Genomic DNA, 12,370 nt, shown 5'->3' on the forward strand with positions numbered 1-12,370 from the left:
TATAGCTTCCAGTGAGAATCTGGATTCTGATTGAAGGTATTTTGGACCATTCTTCTTTACAAAACATCTCAGGTTTGTTGGTTTCTGAGCATGGACAGCCTGCTTAAAATCACACCACAGATTTTCAATAATATTCAGGTCTGGGGACTGGGGTGGCCATTCCAGAATGTTGTATTTGTTCCTCTGCATGAATGCCTTCTAGACTTTGATCAGTGTTTAGTAGGGGTGTAACGATACACAAAAATCACAGTTTGATACGTACTTTGATATTGAGGTCACGGTTCGGTTTATTTTCGGTACAGTATGGGAACAAAATGCAAAACTTAAAATTTGCTTGTTGTTTAAACCAACAATTTATTGTAACATTATACAAACAGGAATTTAAAATAATTGCAAAGTGCTGCCTGGTAATAAGTTAAATAAAACGTTCTCAAATAAACAACAAATATGTCAATTGGTGCTGTCAATTGATTTCCTGAAATCCTGTGCTGCACTGGCCACACAGCCCCACAGCATGATGAAACCACCTCCAAATTTTATTGTAGGTAGCAAGAGTTTTTCTTGGAATGTTGTGTTCTTTTTCAGCCATGCATACCGCCCTTACGTCCAGATAACTCAATTTTAGTTTTATCAGTCCACAGCACCTGATTCCGAAATGAAGCTGTCTTGTCCAAATGTGCTTTAGCATACCTCAAGCAACTCTGTTTGTGGCATGTACACAGAAAAGGCTTCCTCTGCATTACAGCATCTCTTTGTGCAAAGTGCGCTGTATAGTTGAACGATGCACAGACACTCTATCTGCAGCAAGATGATGTTGTAGGTCTTTGGAGCAGGTTTGTGGGTTGACTATGACTGCTCTCACCATCCTTCGCTTCAACTTATCTGAGATTTTTCTTGGTCTGCCACTTCGGACCTTAACTAGGACTGTGTCTGTGGTCTTCCGTTTCCTCACTATGTTCCTCACAGTGGAAACTGACAGCTGAAATCTCTGAGATAGCTTTTTGTATCCTTCCCCTAAACCATGATGTGGAACAATCTTTGTTTTCAGGTCATTTGAGAGGTGTTTAGAGGCTCCCATGTTGCCACTCATTATAAGAGATGCAAAGAGGGGAAACATTTTGCAAATGGCCACCTTAAATTCCCTTTCTCATGATTGGATTCACCTGTGTAAGTAGGTCAAGGGTCATTGAGCTTACCAAACCAATTTTGTGTTCCAATAATTAGTGCTAAATGTATTCCAATCAATAAAATGACAAGGGTGTCCAAATTTATGCGCCTGCCTAATTTTGTTTAAATAAATATTGCACACTTTCTGTAAATACTAGAAACTTCATTAACGTCTCAGATATCAGTGTATTCATCTGCTATATGATATATTTTACTGAAATTTCTGATCCAGACAACCAATGATTTATAAAGAGAAATCATGAAAATTATCAGGGAGGCCCGCATACATACAGCTGTATTAAATGGTTCTGTACCACCATTATCAACACACCAAATGAAGGAATATTGTTTGGAAGACTGGTGTACCTCCACCCCATTAGGGTTCCATAGACTTTTAGAATCAGTGTCAAGGAGCATTGAAGGTATTGTAGTGGTACGCAGTGACCCAGCACATTGTGTTGGCTTTTCCTTTAGTTCATCACCTGTCTATACATGTATAACATTAGGTTTAATATATCCAACTTCTCAAATAATTTCCTGCTTGGCAAACATAAGAAATTGTTCAGGAATAACCCACCTACTGTTGGAGACATTCAGAATTGTGGTATATGTAATTTTATTTTTATGATTATTTAAATTTTTATTCAATAAGTTAATTCTGTATAATTATGAAATTTGCATGCAGTTATCATGTGATTCAACAATTCTAATATTAACCCTTTTCAAAGTATATTTATGCTGTCCTGTGAAGTTTGTGTGTTTTTGCTTTTTTCATCATTTAAAAAAAATCCTTAATCATTATTAGTGTTGATGCAAAACTAAAAGAGGCTCTTCAAAAGGCCATATCTGTTCACGGTGATATAGTCAAAATGCAAAGTGCAGTTTCAATCAGACTTGGTGGGTAAACTCGGTGCACTGTGTCTTCACAGCACAGGTCATGTCAAGGAGAAATCAAAAGTCATCTGCCTGTGGAAATATCTTCACGCGATGACAATTTTAGAGGAAAATTAGTGGCTCATTCTGTCACAACACAGATCCTCTTAAGGTCATTGGTCTGAGGTCATTGAACAGTTTCCTGTATAGATTTCTGATGTCCTGGAGTTAACGTGTCAGTCCTCTGATGTCAACATCATCATGTGATGACATCGCATGATGATATATAAATAAAGTTGTCTGATTCTGATTCAAGCAAAGTTGAAAAATTAGTTAGCGGTGGAGAGATGGTGCAATTATTGTTTTGCTTGATTAGTACCTTTAATGCAGTGAATGCAGCTTGGGGGGGGGGGGGGGGCGAGCACAGTGGCTTAGTGGTTAGCACTGTTGCCTCACAGCAAAAAGGTCATGGGTGGTCCGGCTTCCTCCCACATCCAAAGACATGCAGGTTCAGGGAATTGTAAATTTCATATTGTCCGTAGGTGTGTGTGCAGGTGTGAATGTGTCTGTTTATATGTGGCACTGCAAAAGGCTGGCATCCTGTACAGGGTGTACCCTGCCTCATGCCCCATGACTGACTGCTAGGATAGGGTTGAGCAGGTTACCTTGAGCAGAAATATATCACATCATCTTTAAACTCATAAAAAACACAATATGTGTTAAAACCACAAAATCAGCACCCCTAGGCTGAGGTCTATTTTGCACTTTACACTTAATTTGACATGTTTTATCAAAACCCATTTGTGTTCTACACCTTCTGAACAACATGGCTGCATCTCTGCCATCTCCCTTGCTAATGTCCTTTTATTGCACTGCTGTCCAGTCTGCTCAGGACGACAAGGCTACAATCCAGTGTGAGACGTCACCTCCAACCACTCCGCGCTGTATGCGCCTACACAGGGAGGCAGCCTATGCATCCAGCCATGAGGACATCAGAGACATCAGGGGGTAAGACCTGGAGCTTCACACCACGCTTATCTTGATCTTGGAGTAAAGCCCCTTTTATGCCCCGTTTACTTACTGACGGTAAGAGCTCCCGGAAGCGTCCCGGAAGAGTTTTTGGCCGTCTTAAGGATCACACGCCGTTGTTAACGCCGGCACTAGGGGGTGTGGCTTAGCTCCGGCTTTATCGGGAATCGTCGAAAAAATTAAACATGTCGAATAATTCCGGGAGCGCTCCTGGAGACCTCCCGTGACGACAGCGACAACGCGAACAACGGCGTTTGATACTTTTTAATTGGCGTTTCATCCTGCCGCTTCCTGTAGTGCCGCAGTTCTCGTCGCGCCACGATGACCAATCAGGGACTGAATATGTAGTGACGTGGAGATGTCTGGAGTTTGAAGATGTGAACATGTCCTGTATCTGGTAGCAACCTGTGAGCAGGACTTATGTCTCTTTTATCCTTTATTTTACCATCATGACAGAGTTTTGGAACGAGCAGCAGCACCACAGCAGCGTGGAGCGGAGTTTCTTTAATTTTTATTTCACGTGCGTGCGCGCGCGAATCGTCTGGAATTATTTTGCTTATTAGCTACACAGCTGTATAATAAAGCAAATGGTGACTGGCTTCTAAACACAATTATGAGCGAGAGGAAAGAGCGGAGGAGCAGCCCCGCAGGCAAACAGCGGCGGGGAGCGGAGTGTTCTTTTTTTCTTTCTTTTTTTTTACTATGCGCAGCGCTCCGCCCCTTTCCAACCGCGAAAACAGCTGGAACTACCGCGAACTTCGGTCTACGTACTACTCGCCAACAAACCGTCTATGTGTAACCTGGGCTTAAGACTGAACTACAGTCAGGTCCATAAACATTTACCATTGACAGGGTTTTAGGCTATCTATCAAAGTGCATGGATCCCCCCCCCCCCCCCCCCCAAACTCTTTGACCTGTCTCCTTACATTTGTCTCCTGGGGGTCCTACAGCTTGGCTGGTCTGCAGGATGGTCAGGGCAGTAACCCCAGCAGTAGTAACAGCAGCCAGGACTCACTGAACAAAGCTGCCAAAAAGAAGAGCATCAAGTCTTCTATTGGACGCCTCTTTGGAAAGAAGGAGAAGGGCCGACCCAGTATTCCCGGCAAGGATTCCCAAAGCCAAGGTCAGCCACTTTTTCACCCTCTGTCTTTGTAAATGTGATGAAATGAAAGTTTGTCAGTTTTTCTTCTACCTGGCTCTGTCAGAAATGTTTTTTTTTTGTGTTCTCAGCTGGCACTCCAGAGGCAGAGAACAGCCCTAAGGATGGCTTAGGAATGGGCACGCTGACGGGCCCCGCAGAGAAGAGCAGGAAGCTGCAGAAAAAGTAGGTGTCATCCATGAAAGTCTCACGGTGATGAGAGAAAACTGTTGTTTACTTCGGATGTTTATACGTAGCAATACACAAATGATGCAAAGTCCACAGGTGTCATTCTGGCTCTTGCTGTTCAGACTCAGCATCACTGCTCTCACCTCATCTTCCATTCCACACCCAGCCAGTTTCATTCCTGGATTTGATTTGTGTTCTTCCATTGGTTGTCTCACTTCAACATCAAGTTTGCATTGCTTCACATCACTTTTAAATTGTTGTTGACTCATTCTTTTTGTTTTGCCGACCTCCCTCTTCTGTTATTCCCTTCTCATTCTGTGTGTAGTCCAAAGACAGGTAAGTTGATTCATACTGGTTTTGCTTTGCCTCCCTCCCACACGTGGCTTTCTCATTCTCTTCGCCGCAAAAACTCTGAGGGGTCCACAAACACTTTTTCTGTCTGTGTGTCTGTGAAGGTTCGTCCATACTGTTTTCCACAAAGAAGCTTAACTAACAGGAATGTGTGTGCTGGTCTTAAGTGACGAGGAGAGGATTGCTTGCAGTTTTTCTGTGCAGCGTGGAGTTATAATTACAGCTTCAGGAACAATATTTAATGCAACCGTTTAACCACAGCATTGAGTCTTTGTGAATGTTCTTGTTCATAAACTCTGTTGCTTGCACAGACACAGTGGCTTTCAGCTCTGCTGTGAATCTCCATTTAATTTAAGCTAGGTTTTCATTAATGCTTTGATCCTTTTAGATCATTTTATTAATGTTTTCTACAGTCTGTGTCAATCAAAAGATTGGCTTCCTGTTTTTAGGTATGTGGTCACCATACCTGCTCCTGAAGATCAGTTACCCTGCACGTTTTTATCTCTGCTCTGTCCACACCTCATTGGCTTCATCTGGTGTCTGTCAGCTCTTTGCTGGATAAAAATAACTGAGTTAATTAACTGAGTCGAGTAGATAAGAAGGAAAATGTGCAGGATAGATCATCTCCAGAAGCAGAGCCATAAACCAGTTGTAGGTGATGATCACATGGCCCCATCTAGTGAGCATGTGTGGTAATTGTTTTAACATCAGCTGTGCTGACAAATACTCATGTATGAAAAGAACTCTGAGAGAACCTGAGTGAGAAGCTGTTTCGAACAGCAGTTTAAAAAATGATGCCAACCCAAGAAATGAATGTACAGTATTTAGAAAGTCATTCCAAAGGTTTCTTCTGCTAAAATACTTTGACATTTGCGTGTAATGCTGTCTGTCTGTCTGTGGTCGAAGGCTTGCACACTAGAGGTTCTGAGTGGATTCTCAAAGCACTGATTTGGATCAGTGCTGAAACACTCTGTGACTCCGAGTGCCACAGACCTCTTTGGTTTTGGTTTAGCAGGGGTAGTGGGGGCATGGATGAGGCTGAGGACGGGTTTTCTTTACTAATGCTTTAAAATAACGATGCTGTTGAAGGCTTTGTGTTTCAGTCTTCTTTGGATTGCTTTCCATTTTGTCTCCTGCTGTATGTTTTGTATATGCATGTGTCTGCCGAGCTGAGTTTGGGTTTGTGTGTGTGCTCTCTAGGTTGACTTCATTAGCTGTGTATGTGTGAATGCTGCCTGTTACTTAAATATGTGTGTTGTGATTTAGGCATGAATTGCTGGAGGAGAGCTCGCAGGCAGGGCCTGCCATTACGCCCAGTGGGACGGACCAACAGTTGTTGTTTGGCTGGAGGTACGACACAAACACAGGGTGACGTGAAAATAATTATACTTTGAAACGTGATACAGGTCTCACAATACCCTCCAGTTTCTGGGACTGAAACCCAGCAAACAGCCACCTTGATAGCAGCTGTTCCAGAGAAGAGGAAGAGCTAGCCAGCTAGCTTCTGCTCCTGAAAATCAGTTTTTACACCATATTTTTACCACATACACATCAGCATAGCAGGTGCCATCTGTGAAATAAGGTGGGGCTAACCAACGTGTCAGATCTGGGCTTGAGTCCCACTCATTCTGCCTGTCGTGTGCAGGGTTCTCTCAGAAATTTTAGTATAGCAGCGCTGTTGGCAATTATCACCCAAGGCGGCGCGCATGCAAACATGCTCCAGCAGACAGCTCGAAGCAAGCAAACACCTGGACATTTGGAAGTGGGCCGGAAGAGCTGCAGGAGCACATGAGTGAACAGAGGGAGACAGAACAGACGGTGGCAGTGACAGAAAACGAGTCATTTATGGGGAAAAGTGCTTAATCACTGAAGCCCCACAAAAACAACACATGGGGGATACGATCATTATTTTTTTTTTTCCTTACATGAGGGACCATAACTTCAGTTGAGGAACCAGCTAAGCGTCCAGTGTACACCTGAGTGCTGTTGTGCGCTGCCCCATTAAAAAGGCATGTTAACGAGGCACAAATAAAACTCTCCGCTATGAAATGGATGGTTCTAAGTTCTTGTCTGCAACAACAGACAAGAGTCCTGTTAGTGACTTTAATCAGCAGAAATGGTGAGCCACAATTGATATCGTTAAATGGCTTTGACAAAGATTGATGAATAAATTGTCAATGATGAGACTATAATGGCATGGCACCATTATTCCATTTTCTGAGGAGAACCCTGCTGGTCTTTGGATTGTCCATTGACTTGGTGCTAATGAATTTAAACGATGCAGCTATGACTCCCCATTGACCATCATGGTTAGATTGCTTTAAGGCCTTTGGCAAACTAGTATTTTGTGCATTAGCATCACCAACAAGACTGAGCTGTGGCTCACATGGTTGTGGCTCCCTCTGGTGTTGAAATGCAAACAATGCATTTACAGTTGCATCATGTATTTGAGAAGTCGATATGTAATGAATTGTTTTATTGGAATCTATTTTGTGTCTTGCAGTGAACGCAATTTGTTCTAATTGTAATATAACATGCTGTAGTATAATTTCACTCTTCTAACATGTATGACGCCATCTCTTGTTGTTATCTTCCGGCTAGCTGTGGGTGGGCATGCCAGCATGGTACGTGGCTGCATGTCGTGCCAATGTGAAGAGTGGAGCCATCATGTCGGCACCTCTCTGACACAGAGATCCAACGAGAGATCGAATCAGCAACCCCTTACATCGTCTAAAACTCCGCTCCTGGCCATCCAGGAAATCATGTCGCTCACCAGCCCTTCTGCCCCGCCCCACCTCCAGAACGGTACCTGTCCTTTGACTTAGGGCGGTGTGATGACATGTTATACACTTGCCACACAAAATTAATACAAAAAAATAACTTTTTTCCCCTTTTGAAGACACATCAGTTCCTTTACATTCTCTCAGCTGACTGAGCATGACAACTTTTACTGAATAACTAACTAGTCATAGGATCAACTCTCACTAACCACAATAACTAATGAACAAATACTACTTCATCTTCTCTCTCCTTCTTGCACCCTTCCCGATGTGCACTCTTCTCGCACTTGTGATTGGTTTTGGTGTAAAATGATCAGACAACAGGAAACGTTTGGGTCACACATGAAGAAATGGAAACTTTGGCTGCCACCCCCCCCACGGTTAGTGTTGCCTGATTGGCTGGACGCTGTTGGCTTCTGTGTCTGTCATCAGTGTTGGCCTCATTCCAAGTTGTGATGACCAGATCTCATAGATCGCACACACCTTCAATATATGAAACTTAATCAGAGTTCAATTTTAAAATTTAAATATTGAATCACATGTTCTGAAATCTGTGAGTCTCTGGGCAACTTGGAATTGTGTTTTTGTTACTGGATATTGTTTTTATTTCCTACTTGAGCTCAATATTTTGCCAATAAATAAAAGAAGAGAGAGTTTCTTTCTTTAAGCCTGACTATACGCATGAGCGGTTCTCCTTCCTCACTCCCTCCTTTCACAGTTACTTTGATTATTTTTTTAATTAATTGTTTGTTTTGTAACTGCAATGTGCACATTACTCATTATTTCTTTGATTTGTGCATCTTATTTTTAATTTAGCTTGTATTTTGTGTTTCCTCACAAAGCTGCTCTAATCCAGCGTTGTGACCTCACTAACCCCCCTTTCTTCTCTTTTCACCATGCTCACTTTAACCATGCTAACACCAGGAGGATGAAGAGGGCAGCTGGGCCCAGGTTGGCACACATTCCTCCCAAAAAACACTAACCTTGGCTTTCCTTGTTCTGCTTGTCTAAGGGCTATTTCCCATACTGGTTTTTGCCCTGATGGCCATCCTGATGTCAAAATTGAGGAATTGAGTGCCAAAAATTCAACAAACAAAAAGTAAATCATAGCCAAAATTTGTATGTAATCACAATTCAACAACCTACTCTTTTCTGTCTGATTACAAAAGATTGTAACCAGTTATTGCAGATTACACCTCATTACGTACAATTCCCTTTATTTATTTACTTCCTTACTTATTTATCAGCACCAGCACATGAGCCAAAATGGCCATGCTCAGAAAAAATACAGAAGGAACCAATTTCTGCATGTTGTACCTAACTGACACCTTTCACCTACTTTACTAAAGATTACCCCTGATCTGCAGCAAACATGATATTCACATTTTTTAGATCACAATTATCCCAATGTTGCAAATTTTTAGAACCTTCCCAGATTGGTGCCAATATTCTGGAACACTTCTTTTACCACAGATTACATGGAAATTGTAGACATTCGGGTACCAGAAATCATTAATGGGAGAGAGGCTTACACCTTGTTAGTTTCTTTTTAGTGTTGCACTTCACGCAACCCCTTTGTTTCTCTGTTTTTATTTCCAGATCATTTTCATTCCCTGAACTTACAATATGCGATGTTTGCAGTACTTAACTGAAACTATGCAATTGCTAAGCTTGATTCTTTTATAATATTCTACGAGTTTTATTATTCAGTTGTATGTTGTGTAAAGGTACAATAGGGCCACCCAATACTAAATTTATAGTTGTGTCCGCCAAGCGTGTAATAAAATCATCACCGTTTATTTATTTGTCTGTCTGTTAGCAGGAATTATGTCAAAACTACTGCACAGATTTGACGAATTTTCACCACAGTTAGATAGAAGATATTAGGCCATGGAAGACACCATTAAATTTTGGAGAGAATGATACGGCTCCGGATTCTGGATCAAGATACACTTATATAGGCTTTGAAGAATTACATCAGAACTACTTCACAGATTCTCACCAAATTTGCACTACGGATAGATATTAGGTCATGGAAGACTCCATGAATTTTGTAGGTGATCTGATCCGGCTGCTGAATCCGGTTTCACTAGCTTTGAAGGAGTACTGTTAGCAAGATTATGTCAAAACTACTTCATGGATTCTCACCACTTTCCACCACAGATAGATATTAGGAAATGGAAGACTCCACTGATTTTGTAACATGAAGACCGAGGATGTGAAGAGAGGAACAGTAGTAGCCATTAATCAGTATTGATGAATAGTGTCTGCTATTTAATGTGTATTTGTATTTATATTTCTTTTTTCTGTTTGTCTTTTTTACTTTCACTTTTGATACTGTGTGTGCTTCTTACCCTGTGTGATTGCAATACAATGCTGTTGGAACCTCAAGTTTCCACTCAGGGAGTCTTCCCAAGGGATTATAAAGTTCTGTCTAATCTAATCTGATGTCCATTAAATTGCTGGGAAAACTGTGAGTCAGGAGGTTAATACAAAAGGAGTCATTGACCTTGGTTACAGCAATACTGGGAGGGAATATTTTTCATAAATGGCACTGCATCAGTTTTTCATGAAGTGTAGTAGAAAAGTGATCAATACACACAGTGACGCTGTATTCGGTCCTACTACAGTAAAACCACCATCACGTTAAATAATCACAGTTAACCTTCTGAATTATTTGCCGTTTTAAACCTAAAGTTAATTATGTTCCTGTACTTTAAAGCACTATTAAAATGTATAAAAACATAATGTTAAAATATTTTTCACCCAACCCTAGCTGCAAACATTTTTTTACTGGCAAGAAATACTAATAAAACAATTAAACATTATCAAAAATTAGAAAACTTTATTGAACAGTTCAGCCAGATATTACTGTATAATCAGAAGGAAAATTGTAGGATGTGTTTGTATCTACTTTATACGTATTTGTCAAATTATTTTTGTAATATAGACTTCAATTTGTTATATGCAAATGAGTAGTTTTTGTCTCTGAGAAGTAGTTGTAAAGTTTTGGAAGAAGCCTCTGTTGCGGTGTTGGCATCCTGAGTAAAACCAAAAAAATATTATTACAAGAATGAACCAAAAGCTTATCATTTTTTTCACTGATTAATCTTAAACAGCTGTACATTCATTTACAAAACTCGACATTTTGAACCTTGTAATTGGTCACTGTGTTGTCATGTACAAAGGAGCTCAGGAGAATGCCATTTAATTGCAGACTGTATTGTTGTTAAATCTGTGGCTCTAATTTGCAAACCTTGGAACAGTCTGAACCCATCGCACGATGTTCTTCCAGTAAAAGCTGTGGCTGCACACTGCTCCAAGTAGTTAGACTTTGTCTAATGCAATTAATTGTATTGCATTCCATTTTATTTTAAATGGGACAGATGTTGTTGCAATCAGAAACAGTTTCCTCATGTGATCAAAGCTCATTAATTGATGTCTTCTCTGACTGCAGACATTGGCCTATGGAGACATGAACCATGAATGGATTGGCAACGAGTGGCTGCCCAGCCTGGGTTTGCCCCAGTACCGCTCCTACTTCATGGAGTCACTGGTAGATGCCCGAATGCTTGACCACCTCACCAAGAAGGACCTTAGGGGGCAGCTTAAAATGGTGGATAGCTTCCACAGGTAAAAAATGAAAAATTAGAGGAAATATGATCACCCTATTTTATATGATATACCGTACATTCTATCTACTTTGACCAGTTTCAAGCATGTCACAGTCATGTTTTTTTTTGTTTGTTGTTTCTTTTTTTAATGGTCATGTACCTGTTTGGTACTGATTGAAAAGGAACAGTGCACATAATTATCATATTTTCCAGAGTATACGTCACAGCTGGAGGAACTGGGAACTGCAGGCCAGACCTGGTACATTAAAGATTATATTTGTAAAATAAAATCACGCACCATTTCCAGCTAGATGTCTTGTGGCTTTACTATATCATGTTGGATAAAACATCCATCAGTGATGCAGACTATGGTGGCCATGTCATAAAATGTCCTTTTGCGCCATTGAAATCAATAAAAATGCTTTGCTAATCTTGGAAAAAATTATCCCTGTGTGGTTTTCCCACAAACGATTTGCTTTTTGTAAGACATAAATAGAAATAAAGTTTTTTCAGTTTGATGGAACCATTTCTTTCGTTTTATAAGCCTTTACTGGCAGCTATCATTGAAGATCCCCCACTAAGGGCCCCTTCACACATAGTATGACTAAGCCCCTTTCACACTGGTGCAACATAGAGCTGTATATTGTGGGTGTTATTTCGTTTAAGTAAGCCCAAATGGAGAGTGAAGTGGGAACAATGCCTGTTATCAAAAAGGACATGGGTGTATTTAAGAAAAAATAAAAAACCACACCTATAAACACTGCATTTTATTGAATCCCTCTTATCAACGCGGCATACAAGTATGAACCATCTGTTCTCTGTCGACCCATAGTCACAGATGTACAGTCATGAAATGACATGAATGAAAAGCAGGACATTCTTACCATGTCCATATCTGTTGGCGTGTCCAGCCGGCCCCGTGTGCATGTCCTGTCTGACACGCGTGTCTTGTGGACGGCGCACTGCAGGACAGACGCTGCAGTCATGTGGAACAGAGCTCACATGGGTGATGTGGCATTCAGATCGCCCGCTGCGTGTAATGATTTGACCTTCACCTGGGGTACGCTGTCAAGTGCGCAACGTGCGCACGCTCGCTGCAGCCCATTGCAACAACAATATATGTTTTATGTATGTCCACAGAGACAGCGAGCAGACATGCCGTCACAGTGGGAAGTTGATAGTTCATGTCCGTGCCCTATGCGGTATGTGTTCCCCAGCCGTGACGTCCA

General features: G+C 41.2%; 1 pseudogene; it reads left to right on the forward strand.

Annotated features, from left to right (window-relative positions):
• The window catches only part of LOC117503413, a 166,651-nt pseudogene that overhangs the window by 109,705 nt on the left and 44,576 nt on the right, over positions 1 to 12,370 (forward strand).

This window comes from Thalassophryne amazonica, chromosome 2 (genome assembly GCF_902500255.1).
Source record: "Thalassophryne amazonica chromosome 2, fThaAma1.1, whole genome shotgun sequence".
NCBI classification, from domain to species: domain Eukaryota; kingdom Metazoa; phylum Chordata; class Actinopteri; order Batrachoidiformes; family Batrachoididae; genus Thalassophryne; species Thalassophryne amazonica.